This window comes from Channa argus, chromosome 2 (assembly GCF_033026475.1).
Source record: "Channa argus isolate prfri chromosome 2, Channa argus male v1.0, whole genome shotgun sequence".
NCBI lineage: Eukaryota > Metazoa > Chordata > Actinopteri > Anabantiformes > Channidae > Channa > Channa argus.
The window spans coordinates 30720593-30737464 of NC_090198.1; the positions used below are offsets into that span (position 1 = coordinate 30720593).

The following is a 16872-nucleotide window of genomic DNA, read 5'->3' on the forward strand; positions in this document are numbered from 1 at the left end:
CAGACATCTGGCATGAACGTTCTCTGTCGCGTTGCCCGTGAGCTTCCCGTTTTCTGAAATACCACAGCACAGTCATTTATTACTGTGGTAATAAATGATCAGAGCAGAGAGAAGCGCTAGGACAAGCAGCCATCCCAGTCTAATCCTATTTCAACCGGCTTCAGGCCACTCTGAGCAGAGGACGTGCAGGTTAGTTACTTGCCAAATGGCCTCTGTAACATTTCCAACACGGGGACAAATCTGCAGAATGAGACCATCTCTCTATTTGCGACAGCACCGTCCTCAGCCTGCTGGAGGCTGAAGCGGAGTGAATATTTCATCAGGCCTGGCCGTGAGGTCTGGGGCAGAGCGATGACGCAGCCTGCAGCTCTCATCCCTCAGACGCATTCGCTGTTTCATCCTCACATCCATCGCCCTCCCGTCTCAGCCGTGCTTTGAAAGATATGAGACGTTCGTCCATCTTTAACCCACGGTCTCTCTATCATTCCTCACTGTGTGCGGCTCCTCGATCTCAATCGCGTCCCTTCTTCTCTTCCATTGCATCTTGTGTGAGTCTGGGCAGAGACGTCATTTTACACATTTGTTGCTGTATTAGATTCTGCACATTTTGAGCCCCTTAAAAGTGCAGACCTACGAAAAAAAAGGCACCAAGTCCTACATTTCAGATCCGCGACAGTGGTGATATTGAGATCAACGGAAACAACATATTTCATTTATTTATATACAACTGAAAGTCAAAAATCATCTGACATCTGTATCTTTCGGCTTCATAAGGAACCTCCACATTTGGAGCTCTGGTGAGTGTTTCAGCAGGTTCTTTACCGCAGCTACTGGATTTTATATCAGAGTGTGATTTCTCCTCTATTTCACTGTTAACACTGGTTGTTAATATTAAGTTATTCCCTAATAACACTAATTAATGATTATGGGTGTGTTTTCTCAGCCGATGAGAGAAAACCATCAGCGTGCTCGCCCTCTCCTCCACCCATCAGGGACCATCAGAGTAAACAAAAGAACTGTGCATCGAGGACCCTTGAGGCCAGTGAGGACTTTGGAGAGTCTCCCTTTGTGTAAAACAGCAGCAACTTAATCACAGCTCAGCCTCTGCATTCAAAGGCTCGTATTGTGCGACAGATAGGACTCTGTCCAATTAGGCCTGACCTCCCATCAAGGAGCCGTCTCTTCTGGCTGATCGCAGACAGCAGCTGGCAGAGAGAGTGTGAAGACAGATGGGCAGCACCCACAAGGATAAACAGTCGTTCGAGTGGGGTTTTATTAAATATTGGGACCTGTTAGTGAGTGTGATAAGTCAGTGATTTCTCAGTCTGAGATCCAGTAGTGCAGCACGTTTTCAATCAGGATTAAAATTACAGACACATGAAATAAGTGCATGCAAATGAAAGACCAATCTTTTCTAAAGCCTGGACAGGCCCCACCCTTACTGTGCGATACGGACACAAATGGATATTTTCTGGGATTTTATTGGCAAATTGTGAAACCTTCAGCAGTTTTTGAGATTGAGTTTGGCGACATGATGCAGAGCTGACTGGCAGAAAGAACAGCCAGGAAGTGTGTGTCTTCTGTGGTAGGTGTCAGTGTTTGTGGTTTTGTTTTCCGTTGCTTTTCTGGTTATAAGTTGTTAGCTTCCTGTCACTGTTTGTTTAAGGCAGCAAACTTTGGTTTTGTGACAACATTGTGGTTTTAAATGCAAGAAATACTTCCTTCCTTCCAATCTACGCATCATACCGACGTCAGTGTCTAAATATCCAAATTGTAGTAAATGAACCCTCACACACACACACACACACACACACACACACACACACACACCAATCCAAAAAGAACCCTGGAGAATTGTTGTTGGAAAATCCAAGTTTAAAAAAGCAAAATTAACAACATCGTTTAAAGTGCTGGACGTGACATTAAGCTGCACTTGTATTTAAAGGCTTTTACTACTTCACCCAAATGTAAAGAGCTAAACCAAGACAGCAGTCCTGCAGCAGACAGTATAATGGAGGTAAAATAGAGAGAACACAAAGGAAGAACATTTTCTTCACAATGGTCAACAGGTTAGTAGAAGCCCAAGGTGATATTTTCTCTTCTTGTAGTTAAAAAGGGGATTTAAGTGAATCAACTGTTGAAGGAAACACGGGATAAACCAGGGTTCAAGTCTCCATCCTGCTGCTTGAAGCAAGTCACTTCAGGATCACTTTTCCAAAACAGGGAAAATTTCTGCTGCTGGATGCTGCGAGAGAGTGGTGTGTGTGCGCGCGTGCGTGTGCGTGCGTGCGTGTGTCGGCATCTGTAAAACAGCTGGTCCCATTAATGCCCAACCTCGTATCATAGCTACTTCCTGGTGTCTCACTGGTTTTGCCACGTTGCCAATCAAGCCTTAATGAGGAACTGGACCAATTACAAATGATTACATCATAGGATGGATCTTCTCTCCGGCTTGGACGGCAGCCAGGGCATCATCACCGCAGCTCATCACCCAGCTTTTGTCTTTTTCACTTTATCGCCTCTTCCTTTTTGCCCTCACGTTGATTTGTTACCTCCTTATCAGCTCGTGCCTTTTCTTTTCTCTAGCAGTCCGTAACTATTATTTCTCTGCAGAGAGTCTCTTTTCATACCCCCTCCTCCATCCTCTCCCCTCCCCTCCACTTTTGGCTTGTATTCATCCTCGAGCATGTGTGCCCCTCCCCCTCTCACTCCGTCTTTCACTCAAATCCTTCTTTCTGCCCTCCCCACCTGCCCCTCTGTTTTGCTTGCAGGCATGTCTTTGTCTGGCCGGCCTGTGTGTGTGTGTGTGTGTGTGTGTGTGTGTGTGTGTGTGAGTGTGTGTGAGTGTGTGTGAGTGTGTGTGTGTGTGTGATGAGCAGTGATGAAGACCGTGAGATGTATTTTTAGCTCGGGCTCAGGCTCTCCACTCTTCTCCTCTCCAGCTTCCTCCTCCGAGAGTCCAGAGAGTCCTGACCTGCTCCTGCTCACCCCCCTCCCCTCCCCTCCTCTTTCCACTACACTACACACACAGTATTATTTGTAGGCAATGCCGGCTTGTACTTGTTAACTTGATGCACAGTGACCAGTCTAACTGCTAAATACTAAAAGAGAACAAAAGAAAAATTCTGACGCCAACATGGAGACGAGCGTGGACATGCTGCTGTTGCTGGGTGTTTACTGACACTGACATATTCATTCATCTGTTTGGTTGTTGTTTAATTGAACTGTTCGTTTCATTAATAGGCTTTGTAGGAAAATCTCTATATGTAAATTGTTAAAACATGGGGATTGTACAGTATGTACATGATAAGTAGATGTAGATGTTGCATCTTCTACTGGACACAAACAGATTATCACTAGGTAGTAACTGCAAGTTCATATCTGCTCACTATCTGTTCATAAAAATACTGCATCTCTTTGCATTTCTGCTTAAGTTCTAGCTTCATTTTATTGGCTCTGTACTTGGATTTTGCAGAATCTGATTTTTTTTAAAATAGCACTGCTGTGGTATCAGCACTCGATCATTTTGGTATCATGTTAGCGTGAAACACTGTCTGCAAAAATGAAGTTTCTGTCAAACTAAGCTGCTATCAGGAAATTTAATTTGCCACAGAAAATGAGAAACTACAATGAAACAAAACTTTTAATGTCTAGAAAATGAAAAAGAATTATATTTATCTTTTTGACAGTAGAATCTGAGAGTAGTGCATCTGTCTCACCACCATCTAAATGTACTGTAGTATTTCATTCATTAAAAAAAAAAAGACAGTGCATCACATCACCCACTGATTATTTTGTGTCGTTTAAAGTTTAGTTGAACAGGATGTAATTCTAGGACAGAGGGTTATTCACTGTGGTACATGGAACACATGTGCATTACATGCACATTAATGGGCTAAAGCAGGACTTGGACTTGGCAAACTGTGGAATATATGATCAAAAATTATTTCTGCTAACATTATTTTTATTTAAATTCAGATTTTTAGGTCTGAAACAACAAGATTTTAAAGTTTGTCTCTCATGTCAAATTACAGTATGTGTCAAAAACCTGGTCCTGCTCACATTAGTTCAGTTAAATGTGGGATTTGAGGTCCGCAGTCTTCATCAGCCTCTTAATGCACCAACTCAAATAATCTCCACCTTTATCCTCCACCTGCATCTTCTCTGTCACTAAAAACTAAATTTCACTGTGACTTTAAAAACGTAACCAAACCTGAGCACAGCTGAGTGACGTTTTTTTTACATAGCACATTGCTTTGTCCAGCCTGCAGGACAAAGGTTGCAGGGTCAAGCAAGGAAACTTGACTTTGTTAGTCCCCTCTCCCACCCTGCAGCCTTTGATACTGTGCCCGAGGAACCGGAGGAATAAGAGAGAGACGTGATGAAGCTGAGGGTGATAGGGAGGAACTGTTAGACTGGTAACTGCTCAGAGTTTGAGAACAGAGTCAAGATGGACAACGTGAAGCTGATGAGACACTGACCTGAGACATGTGTTAGAGTAGGACAGTTAAAAGTTCACTGATCGCATTTGCAAAAAGGATGTTTGTGTCTTTGTTCCTAAAACCTCAAACATTCTAATTCATACAAACAATGTCAGAACACAGCAAAACAAAGGCCAAAGATGTTGTCAGAGCAGCAGCAATCGTCTCCAACTGTCTTCAGCTGAGACACTGTCCGAAAGGTGTCAAAGGTGAAAAGAAACTGTTCATTCACTTAAACCTGTTGTCAACATCTGCTCACAGACTATTGAGCAAAAGTGAATAAATAAAAAGTCTGTCTGTTGTCACCTAGTGTGGACCGATGTGAACGCATGTGTTTCTGATGACACACTGAAACACACACAGTGTGGTGTTGGGCCATCTGGCAGGTGGTGTAATGAGGGTCACGACCTCCTGTCAGCCCCCTCCTCCCCCAGTTACCAAGCAAACATTATTACGATAACGGAGATCTGGGCTTGTTCTTACAGATCAACCACAAACTACTAGAGCTGAACCGGCCTTCTGTCCGTGAAGGACGAGTGTTAAAGCAGACTGTGTTCCTTCATTTTCACTATGTAACACAGACACACAGACATGTCCACTGCTATAGGTTCTGAGGTCCACGTCACTCACAGTAAACAGCTTCAGAGTCACACTGGATGGTTGGATTAGAGGCAGATTAAGGACAGTCCAACAACGGGTGGTGGTTCTGGGGCCAGCCCCTCACCCACCACCCACACTCCCTTTGTCTCCTCACACAGGACACATAAAGACAACCCACAGCAGCAGCATTTAAAATGTGTAATGTTGTTACTATGGACAGAGTGACATCACATCTGCGAACATATTCACAATCCAGTGGTTCCTGCGCATTTTCATCAGGAGGATATTAAAACCATGTCCAACTAATTCAAAGATGCGAGACTGTATGGACGCACAGTTAAATGTCCCAAAAGTACACTGTCCAATTCATGTCTTCATTCACTTTCAAATCCTCAGCCACAAAATATTCTAAACACAACACAACATAATGCAATGCAGTACAAAGGGATACAATAGAAAACTATATGATGCAATACGACACGAGAAGATATGACAATACAAAAACCATACACTCTGAAAGAGAAAGAAAAACACCACAGTCTTGGACTCGTACACACGTACACAACACTTGGGTTAAATCCACCAAGTACAAGCGAGTAGCTGTGACCCAGTGTTGTAATTTTCTACCCAGGATTCTGACTGAATTACACTCATTACTGTGGATGTGATATATTGACCTAAAATGAGATCAAATTCTATCCCGGGAATATTTAGTGACCCATACAATAAAACACAATGCAGTAAATCACAAGAAGATGCCACATGATACAACACAACACTATGCTACTATACGATAGGATAACACAAGGTTTAGCACTAGCACAATTTGAATCACCAGCAACTTTCTAGACACGTGACTTCTGATGGAAAAGTAGCAGATTATAACACACATCACAGCAGAGTGAAATACATTACTACCTGGTAAACACACACACACGTGCTGTGTTCAGTTCACTTTACATGTTGGTCCTGACAGTAATGAATCATCACCAAAAACAACAAGATTCATCAGAAACATCCTCAACATGAGGACCGGAGCCTGACGACCGGGTTCTCCAGCTGCTTTGGGCTTTAAGACATTCAAACATATCTGTGACATCTGATGCAGAAAGGTTGAACAAACATTGTTTTACAGTAGGAAAAGCTGCTTTTCTGCCTGTGTGTTTACTGCAGAGAGGCTGCAGCCAGTCTTTGCTGTAATGCAGCACTGCAGCCAAACAGTGCTCACACCACACTGCAGCTACGGAGACAGAGCCCTCCCTGAAAACTACTGCAACACACACACACTCATGTCCTAACACTAACCCTGACTCTAAACGTGAACCAAAACTTCCTCTGAAAATTTAATGGTTTAGATAAAGGACATTTTGTCCCACGCTGTCACAGTGTCCACCTGCTCTTCAGGAAGTGTCATGTAAGCAGAACCCTAGTTACTGTCATCAGGGTGGAGGATCACATCACTGATTTCGTTCATGTAGGCACGTGAGCAGGTTTCTAATCAGCTTTTTAAAATATGAGTGTTACGCCCGTCTAGGGGGCAGGGGTGCAACATACAAGGATAAATAAGGCTGTTCCCTCCCCGGTCCCCAAACCTAAATCCAGAATCCAAATGTTTGCAATTAAGTATGAAATGTATTTTCCACAACTCAGAAAATGTCATTCAAACATGAAGCACTGTAACTCAGGGTGAACTGAGGCCTATTTCCCAAAGAAAGTGCCAGCTAGACTCTAGGAGACAAAGACAGTCACTGAGCCCACCTCCCTAACAGAAAATGGCAGTTCACCCCGACAGCTTCAGTACTATTTACAGTTATGTACAAGGTGGTGATGGTGAGGATCAACACTATTTACAGAATATACAATAACTATACAAAAACTGTGGCACAAAGCCTAACAATCCAAAAAACACACAAAAAGGTTTGGAGGCCACGAACAGGTGCTGCTGCCAGAGAAGCCAGTCTGGCTGGTGGGAACTGTACTTTTTAAACTTCAGGAAGTGTAGGATGGACCAATCAGCTTGCAGTGCTGCCCCCCAATCCAGCCAATCAGGCAGGGCACCTATACCTCCAACACACAGATCCACACAACAAGAAAAACACTCACTCTCATTCAAAAACATTCACACAAAATACAACTCAAAAGGAACAAAAAATACAACAACGTACGGCCGCAACAATGTGCAGGACAAAAGTCTGCAGTCAGGGGAAGTGCTGGGATGTTTTTGTGAAGATATAGTGCATCTTTACACACTCACACACCTGGGAGCAGCAATACCTGCAGACACCACCAAACTAACTTTCCTGCCTTGTCTTCTGAGTAGGCCACATGATTGGAGGATTCACGTAGGATGCGGCCTCAAGGCGCCGCAGCTCGTTTGCACGTGCTGGTACTGACGGGCCATCTGTGCGGCCAGGAAGGCATTCATCTAGAGCCCAGACCATCTGTGTGGTCCACCATGTGAGCATCCGCATGTCGTAAAAGGGCTCGAAGCAGCAAAAAGGTGCTGGTGCTGATGGGTAATGCTAATGAGGAAACAGCAAAAACTTCATTAATGTTCAACGGGACTTTCCATCCATGGCAGCCTCCTCTTCACGGTGAAAGTCAGAAGTGAAGTCATTACACAAAGCACATCCCATCATGCACTAGTGCACGGTTTTAGTAGTTTATTTATCTAATACGAGATAGAAGAAACTTCATTTTGCTACAAAATGAAGTGAGGGTCGAGTGTGGGCACAGGCCTGGATCAGAGCGAGCAGCTCTTCAGATGGTAATTTCCTGCTTCACTCCTGGACGCTCTATGTGCTGACTCAGGGGAAAGTCCAGATTGCTTTTGGAGAGGGATGAAAGAGAGTTTCAGAGAGAGAGAGAGAGCGAGTGAGTGAGAGAGAGAGAGAGAGTGAGAGAGAACGGGGGATTTATACTCAATTTCATTAAGTTTTTGGCTGTGGGAAAAGGGCTTGCAGACCATAAGGGGCTTATGTGGAGCCATAACCCATTCCTCTTTGATTACCAGCTATTGATTGAGGCATTAAATTGGTCCCTGCTGAATGTGGCAGCAGGTGAAGACTCAGGCTATCTGATGGGACAGGAGGTGGGTCAGCACGGGAGGAGAGACGGCAGATAAGCAGCAGAGCAGATCTTGGAGCCCCCCCCCCCGAGCACAACTACAGTCCCTGCAGGTGCTTTCATACCTGATCTGCTTATTGCTGCACTGCTGTGACATCAGTCACATAACGTTGGTGTGAACCACACATCAAATTTAAGAACTTGTTTTTACAAATACATCTTCTAACCATGGTCTCCGGAAAATGTGTCACTCATCAATCACAACAGTAACACAGTTTTCTTAGCAGAGTACTTTTACTTTTTTACTTTAATTAAAATGTAGATAATGTGCTTAATACTTTTACTTTAGCATGGAGTTTGTTTACTTGTACCACTTGTGTACACAGTGTATCACATGTTGCTGTGTAGCTGCAGACTGCTCAGAGTGGACATGTTGACCCTGGTCCTCCACCGGTGGATCAGTGTGTATCATCCGTCCATTCTTAACAACGCAACGTCTTGACATTGTTTGTTCTGTCCAACCTCCAATCAAAGGAGGTGGAACAATACTTGTTTTTCCACAATAAAAGCCCGTCTATACAGTTTGAGCTTGTGGGTTATTGTATTAATTTATTATTAACGCAAATACCTATATTATCCTGAATTCAGTAGAAATGCGATATGAAAGTCTGTCTGTAATCACAACTTGTTCAAAAAAGCTCTTGGTCTATTTGATGTTAAGGGAACTAAGGGCCTGTTTATTGTTGTAATGAATTACGGAACGATTCTGCTAAGAGTTTTACACAAAGCACAGAAAGGTAACACTTTATTTCACATGTTGTGTTTTCTATTTAATGTCCTGGAAAAATTCCTTTTGAATTCCTAAAAATAAGCTGGTATTTAACGGTCAACTTCTAGTTGTTTTTCTACAAAATGCATGACTGACAAGATACTTGAGTAAAAAAATTAAAAAAGTGTAAGATGCTGTAGATATTATCTACCAGTTTGTTGCATTTGGAATTTGAAACATGAATTATTTATCACTTAGTGATTAGTGAGTGCCCCTGAGCCACTTTAATTCACAGGTCTGGTTTGTGGAAACCGTCATAACTGCTGAGTCAGTGAAGTTTAAAAAAATAAAATCCTGCTCAGCTAAACACCATCTGAGGAAAGTGTCCAGGAGTTAAATGTGTTCCCACAACACAGCTACAACACAAGTACTACATTTATAGAGGAATTTTCAGGAGCTTCTCTACATTTTCTACCAGCAGGATGTTGTTGGCTGGCATCGCTTCCCTTACTGCAGGTTGAGTGATTTCAGCATCTCCAGGTGTTTGCAATCAGCTTGATAAGTGATGATTGCACTGATAAAGCACGGTGCCACTCAGCTGGTTCAGCAAACCTCATTTTTTCAAACATCACCGCACAAGCAGCCAGGAGGGTTAGAGGGTGGTAACATGGTCCCACACGTGTGCGTGAACATCACTGGAGCTGCATGGTGAGGAGAGCTTGGGGCCATGAGCCTGCAGTGCGGTAATGGAGCTGGAAGAGCAGAGTATTGTAGTGGCGAGTGGTTTGTGTTACTGTTCTTTACCAAAATGTGTAGATGTACTCAGGGCAAAAGGTAAAAACTGAAATGAAAGAGTCCATAGCAAATACTCCACAGATGTTTGAGCCTGCAAAGCTTCGGCACGTTCCACAGTAGTTACTTACTTACAGTAGTTATTTACTGTTGGCATGTTTATTCAAAATTTTATTATTACTCCTTGATGACCTCAGATGGACGGACAAGGTCATTTTAGACGGGGACAAAAAAAATTGCACTCAAACATCATGTTCATCATAACATTAGTTGGGCTTGTTGTGTTAGGACCCAAACATGAATGAATGATGTGAAACAGAATTCAGTCTGACCCACGGGCTCAATGTGATCACCTGCAACAACAAAAGGGAACCAGCAAATCACACAAAACACTAGTTTAGGAAAAGATTTAGGGAATTTGTCTGAAAAGAAAACCATGATGATCCCACTCAAAACACATCACAGCTGCTACAGCTTCAAGGCTCCACTGCAGAACCGTTTCCACACTGAAAGCATTTTCCAACTGAATCTAAAAGCCAAGTGCGAACCCTCAAAGACACACACACACACACACACACACACACACACACACACACACACACACACACACACACACACACACGGTGCAGGTTCTGCACCAGGACGTGTCCATGACTGACAGCTACGTGCACGATGACATCGAGTGTGTGTGAGCAACCAAGGACTGCATGTGCACCGGTGTGTGTGTTTGTGAATGTGTCAGTGTGTTGGAGCCACGGACGAGCTCGGCTCCAGCTAACTGAGTCACACTAACATCGTGCAGACACAGTTGTTTTTTTGTAGGATTAATTTGCTTTTAAGTACAGCGTCACTCCGCTCTCTCCCTGCGCTGCCTTGTGGAAACGCACATGAACTTTAAAACTGCAAATAGCTGCGTGAAGCCATATCCATAGGATTCCTCCCAAAAACCAAAGCTTTGTTTAAAATGTCTCCCTCTCCCTGTTCCCGTTCTTGAATTTTCTTCTAAATGTTGGAGCATCTGGTTAAACGAGGGGTGTGTATGAGCCTGAACGCGTCCTGTGTGGAGAAGCTGTGGATGATCTGCCAAACAGAGAAGCGTTATTCGAGCTTGGAAGATAAGAATCGTGCCACCTCCCAATAATGACTCATTCAAGCAGCAGGGACTCAAAGAGCCTGACAAGCTCAGAGAAAGAGCGGAAAAGAGAGTAGAGGGGGATGTAAGGGAGACGTAAGAGCTACAGAGAGAGACAGAGGTGGGGGGTAGATCCTCAGTCATTGTTTAATGGCTCAGGCAAAACTCACACCCCCCACCACCATCCACCCATACGCCTCCAGGGCTGAGCAGAGGGGCTGTAGAAATGTAGAGTGAGCGAACCTCCAACCAGCCACGGAGGAGAGCATTCCTCCGGTTGCCACGGTAACCGAACCCTCAGCTGGGAAGAGGAGCGAGAGAACGAGCCAAGGGGATGTACTGTACAGAAGCAAGAGGGAAAGGAGGGGGGAGGGAGGTGTGGCTCACATTAGCTATAATTTTGATTACACCCCTCCTAAAAGACACCCATCTGGCAGCAGACCCCCCCCCCCCCCCCCGTAGCACTGCGATGCACAGTGGAGAAACACCTCTGAAAGAAAGAAATTATGAGAAACAAACCACAAAGTTGCAAAGAAAAATGCTAAAATCAGCAGTTTCTTGTTCAAACCTCTTCTCATGACTCCCCCCAACTCATGACCCCCCCATTCCTCCAGAAACCGTTCACTGAGCTTTAAAAGAACATAACATATGACCGTTTGTCTACATATTTTTCAAGGAGGCACATACGGTGCAATTTAATCATATTAATAAAACCTTAATATAAGAAACTAAATTGTTTTGCAGTTGGAGGTGAGTCCTGTCCAGGTTTGGAGCAGATTTAGACTGTGCAGGTGTGTGTGTGTGTCCCCGTATGTAAATAAGGGGCCATAAATATTTTCTGGGTTGTTTTGAATTTAATACAGCAGACACACACACACAGAAAACTATTTACTGTAAATTCTTTTAATACATCCAGACATGCTAAATGAACAGTACACACACACACACACACACACACACTCATACGGGTGTGTACGTACGCACAGAAACAGTGAGAGTGATGGGAGTGTTACCACCTGCAACCTGCTGATAATGAAGCCGTATATTTTAGCAACCTAAAGGCAGCCATCTGTGCTGGGTCTCTCCCTGCTGCCTGCACTGCCCCCCCACCCCACACACACACGCACACACACACGCACACACACCACTGCACCCCTCCATTGGGGCAGAGGGACTATACAGTCTTTAGGATGTTCAATGTCAATAACATGACACTTTCTTTATTACACATCAGGGACACACACACTTTCTGGGGGGGGGCTTCACAGTGTGGCATTATGTCGATTATGGCCTGTGACAGTGACCTGGCTGCTGAAAGTTACTTTATATATGACTTAATGTCACTGGTGTAGTCAGGTTCAGTCAAAAACTAATTTCATTTCCCATCAGCCACCATGTTCACTTTGGGAATGTTGTGTGTAAATGTACTGCACCTGCTACTAATTGAACTGATCATACTAACACACTCGCATACACTCACACACGGTACTTTGTGTGAGGACACTGACATGTGGACAGCAGCAGAAGTGGTGCTTTGTCTTTTCTGGTCATTTATTGTCTGGCTTTGGTGATTTTCTGGCTCTTTCACTTAGTTTCTGCTTGTTGTTGTTCAGGTTTCAGATTGTGGTTGTTGTTTTACTTAACTGAGCTGTTTCAAACCAGAAATCTGAGCTGCTCCCCCCCCCCCAGTCCTGAGCCCATTCACTAATCCATCTATGTTAACATATGTTCATGTTCACACTTCCAGCCTCGGGTAAAGTATCTTTAAATGTTAGCAAGCAGCATTATGTCACTTGAAGTCAGGCAGGTTCACCATTTTTAACATCTGTCTAAAACAACAGTGAGATGCTGATATGAACACTGACACAGTTTGTACTGACAATCCATTTGTTCACACTGGACTTTAAACTGAAGCCATGAAAGACGAAATACAGTTAATGAAATTAAGCAGATCTCTATCCAAAGCGAAATTAAGCAGATCTCTATCCAAAGCCGTTTTAGTATTAAAGTCTTTTTGTTTCTCTGCTTGTCTGCTGAGCTGTGGTCAAAGGTTAACAACAAAACTCTGGTGATAAAAAAAATAAAAGACTAAAAGATTTCTTCACGTATCCAACTCTGCCTGCAGAAGCGTCTTACAAGTGTGTCCCCCGTCTCTTACTGTTCATGTGGGAATCGTGTTTTTTTAAGACACCCTTCAAAATTTGTGTTGCCAGAATGTTAGGCCAGAGTTGGTGTCAGTATGTGTTGTGATAATGTTTACCAAACAAAAAGATCTAATCCCATCACGCAACACCCACCTACATATGATCAAGACAAAACCAACAAGAGAATAAAATGTAAAAATTTTAAAAATTCAAGTTAAACCCTATGTCACATACAATAAAGTGACTGAAGAGAAGAAATAAATATGTGTTTTGGAAAGGAAGCTCTAGCCTGCAGAAGACACCTAAGTGATTTCTAATATTATCAAAGGTTCCACCAGATGTCTGCTCATTCTAACACAAACTGGGTAAGTCTTCTTATATTTATGATGAACTACCTGATGTTGAAGTCTATTGCTTTGCACTCACAACCACATTTATTTTTATCCCAAATATAATACTATGTGAATGTTCATGTAATAACTATCTCACTGAATCTGTGTATGACCATGGTTTTCTTTGATGACCGAATTCAAGTGTTTATTATGTGAATGTATGTTCATGTTGTGAACATCCAGGCGAAGACGTTGGTTTCTACACACTCATGGCGTTGGTTTACTCACAGGTTGTAAACAGTGGAGTGAAAAGCCGATCTAAGAGACACAGAACAGACAGAGGAGAGGGAAAAAAAAAATGGAAAAAAATCTGTGTCTTGCAGAAAAACAGTGGCCATTGTGACAGGAGATGAAACCATGACAACCATCCGCGCTGTCGGCCAACACAACAGAAAATGACTGTATGAAGCCTGGGAAAGCAGTGGAAAAAGAGAAGCTCCTCAATCCCCCCCCCCACCCACACACACACACACATTGTAAATACACATAATTGTTCATAGTCAGCACAGCCTCTCGCCATTCAGCTTGGAGCAGCAGACACACACCATGACGGCTTTGTTCCAACTGCAGCCTCAGAGCTGAACTTCTGAGGCTACAGCTAAAGCCAAAGCACCACTGCAAGCTGAGCTCGCTGCCACAGTGTTTGTGTGAACGTCTGAACAGTTAACCAATTATTTCTTTAGAGTTTTTGTCTGTAATTTGTCATTAAAGGTCATGAACCTGGTAAACATCTCCTCAGCTCTAAGACTGAAGCACAGACTATACATTTATCAGAAAGGAGGCAATATACTGTATTGCACAAGTTCTTTATGATAAAAATACATGTGTCTGTGGGAATAAAAAGATAAAATAATGCCAGACAACATGTTTAGAAATCTCCATGCAGCCACTTAGACATAATACAAACAAAATTATATGGTGAGCAAAAAACGGAGAAGTTCAAATCACAATTGTTACTGCAACACTGTGAGTTAATAAACTGTATCAGAATCATCAAATTAGGATCATGTCAAACATCCTGAGAACAAGTTCCATTAGCCAGCTCCCACAGAGATCCCCCCAACACACACACACACACACACACACACACACACAGTAATAAAGAGTGTGGGCCAGGGGTGGAGGAGGGTTAATGATGAGCTTCCCTGTCTGCCAGCTCAGCACAGCAGCCTTCAATTCATAACTGCCTTCAACAAGCAGAGCAGGACTCTGTCTCTCTAACACACACACACACACACACACACACACACACTCTGAAGGTTTCCACATCTCTACATGCGAGTGCACTTACTGGCTCAGCATCCAAACATCACAAAGGACAGAACCCAGCAGTGTTCTGGTATTTTCTAACTGGACAGTATCTTCAGCACTGATGTGGTGAAGAGTCTCAGACTCGGTCCACATTTCATTTAAAGTGGACAGTTGCAGCCCTGCTGGTTGAGCAGTTGTCCATAAACTGCAGTGTCAGCAGTTCGATTCCCAATTCTCCTGGCCACACGTTAGAGTGTTAAACCCTGAGTTGGCCCTGCCTCTTAAATTGCTGGATAAAATTTTCTGCCAAGTGACTAATGATGTAGACGATTTTAAAGATTGTGTCTGAAACCGATGCGGATTCTGATAAAAGCCTCACGAGCTGCAGGACGGTAAAATTGCAGAAGGCTCAGTGATATTGTAATGTTACCGTGGGGACGCTCTAACCAGGCAAACGTTGAGTAGTTTTAATTAAAGACTCGTTTATTAAAATTGCACTGATTGGATTTTGGTGCATTCACCAAAGTCTCAGCATCCAGTTGGTCTGACTTCAGTCATGTTAAATGGATTAATGCACTTAAATTGGTCATTTTACACGTGTGATTATTTGCTTTTAAACAAAAGTACAAGGTTTGTGGTTTTATGGCCTCTGTCTTATAAACCCTCATGACCTCGGAGCAGAGCATCCACCATCCTCCCTGACCACCTCTATTAGCCGGTGCATTGCTGTACACTTCCTACAAACACATCATTGGTTTTGCTGTTTGGTGGCAAACTGATTTGCTTCTCAAATGACTTGCTGGATAGTAAATCCTCATCAGTACATTGCAGTGGAATGGAAAAAAGAATGGAAATTTCTGAATGCTGCCAAAACAAATATTGCGGCAACTACTTAATAAACGCCATCATCAATCATCTTAAAACTGCTCTAAACCACCGACACGTTTCCACGCAGTTATACGAGTACAAGTAGAAGTGCACAAAGACCGGATGGGGCCAGACTCCCCTAGAGATGACACGTAATGGTCACAGTAAAGGTGACAGAGGCAGGAGTGAGTGTTAGTGACAAATGTTGTTTCCAACTTGAAACCGACTGTAAAGGTTTATATCACTCAGATCTGTTTTAAAGCATCTGGCTTTCAGCTTCTTGGAATGATCATCTGATTGGTTGCAGTGCAGAAGTGAAGTGTTTGCACCGCAGCTGTGGAGGAATCGTGGTTTGTCCTTTGTGCCCGTGTCCTACAGGTAAAGCAGAGTGACAGAGTGAAGACCTAGCAACAAGCTTGAGTCCTCCACACATTCACTTACAAAAATCAATTCTGTTTAAGGACAAAGCAAATGATCGGTGTGCCGCTGCAGCCTCAGTCCATTTGCTTACTGTGTGATTAATACAGCAGCAAAATAGGTTTTTACAATGTGCCTCTAACAAGGAGCTAATTGGTCGGTTATGAATTATTCACCCAGCGAGAGCAGAGCAGCAGCTTCTACCTGATGGAGTCAGTTCAGTCGGTGGAGACAAACCGCTGGGGCATTCATTCACAGAGCCTGACATGACAGGTGTTTCCCCACCCGGGTGAAAGGGGGAAGGAGAAACCCCACAGTTCACGCTCAGCCAGTTCTGTAGCCTGATGACAACTTGGTTTTCACACAGATGCAGTGCGGTGAGGGGTGTGTCACACATCTGTCCACAATCCTTAGGTCTGGGTTACGTCTCAGAAACACGTCACTGAATTCAACAACAGCCTCTAAATCATCCTCAAGTCAAATCCACAAAACCCAAACTGACTTCTACCAAAACAAACTGTGAAATACTGAAAATGACTCGTCTGATGTTTCTGTGCAGACACTGGGACATCAGTGTCTAATCTCCCATCCTGTCCCCAGCACGGTCTAAAGTGACCTCAGCTCTCTGCACCACTGAAGCAAAAGAGCAGAAGTGTGTGAGGTTGCAGCTGCAGTGTGTCTCTGTGCGTGCGTGTGCGCGTGCGCGCACGGGGACCGGTCGGAGCCTCTCCTGCAGGAAGCAGCCTCAGCACAGTGGCCCGTGTGACAGATGGAAGCTAGAACGGAATTAGAGACCAGGAAAACCACAAGGGCCCATCATCACGGAGCCCTCTCTGCCTGACAACAAGGATTAAAGGCGCACTGCCTCCACCACCGGCATCATCATCATCATCATCATCTACGTGAGAGCATCTCATCTCCCTGCATTCAGCAGAGCCGCATTCACCACAAACACACGCAA

The 16872-nt window shown here is 43.7% G+C and overlaps 1 protein-coding gene across 11 annotated transcripts in view; it reads right to left on the bottom strand.

Annotated features, from left to right (window-relative positions):
• The window catches only part of LOC137107684 (serine/threonine-protein kinase BRSK2-like), a 109731-nt gene that overhangs the window by 84078 nt on the left and 8781 nt on the right, over positions 1-16872 (bottom strand). The window lies entirely within an intron of this gene.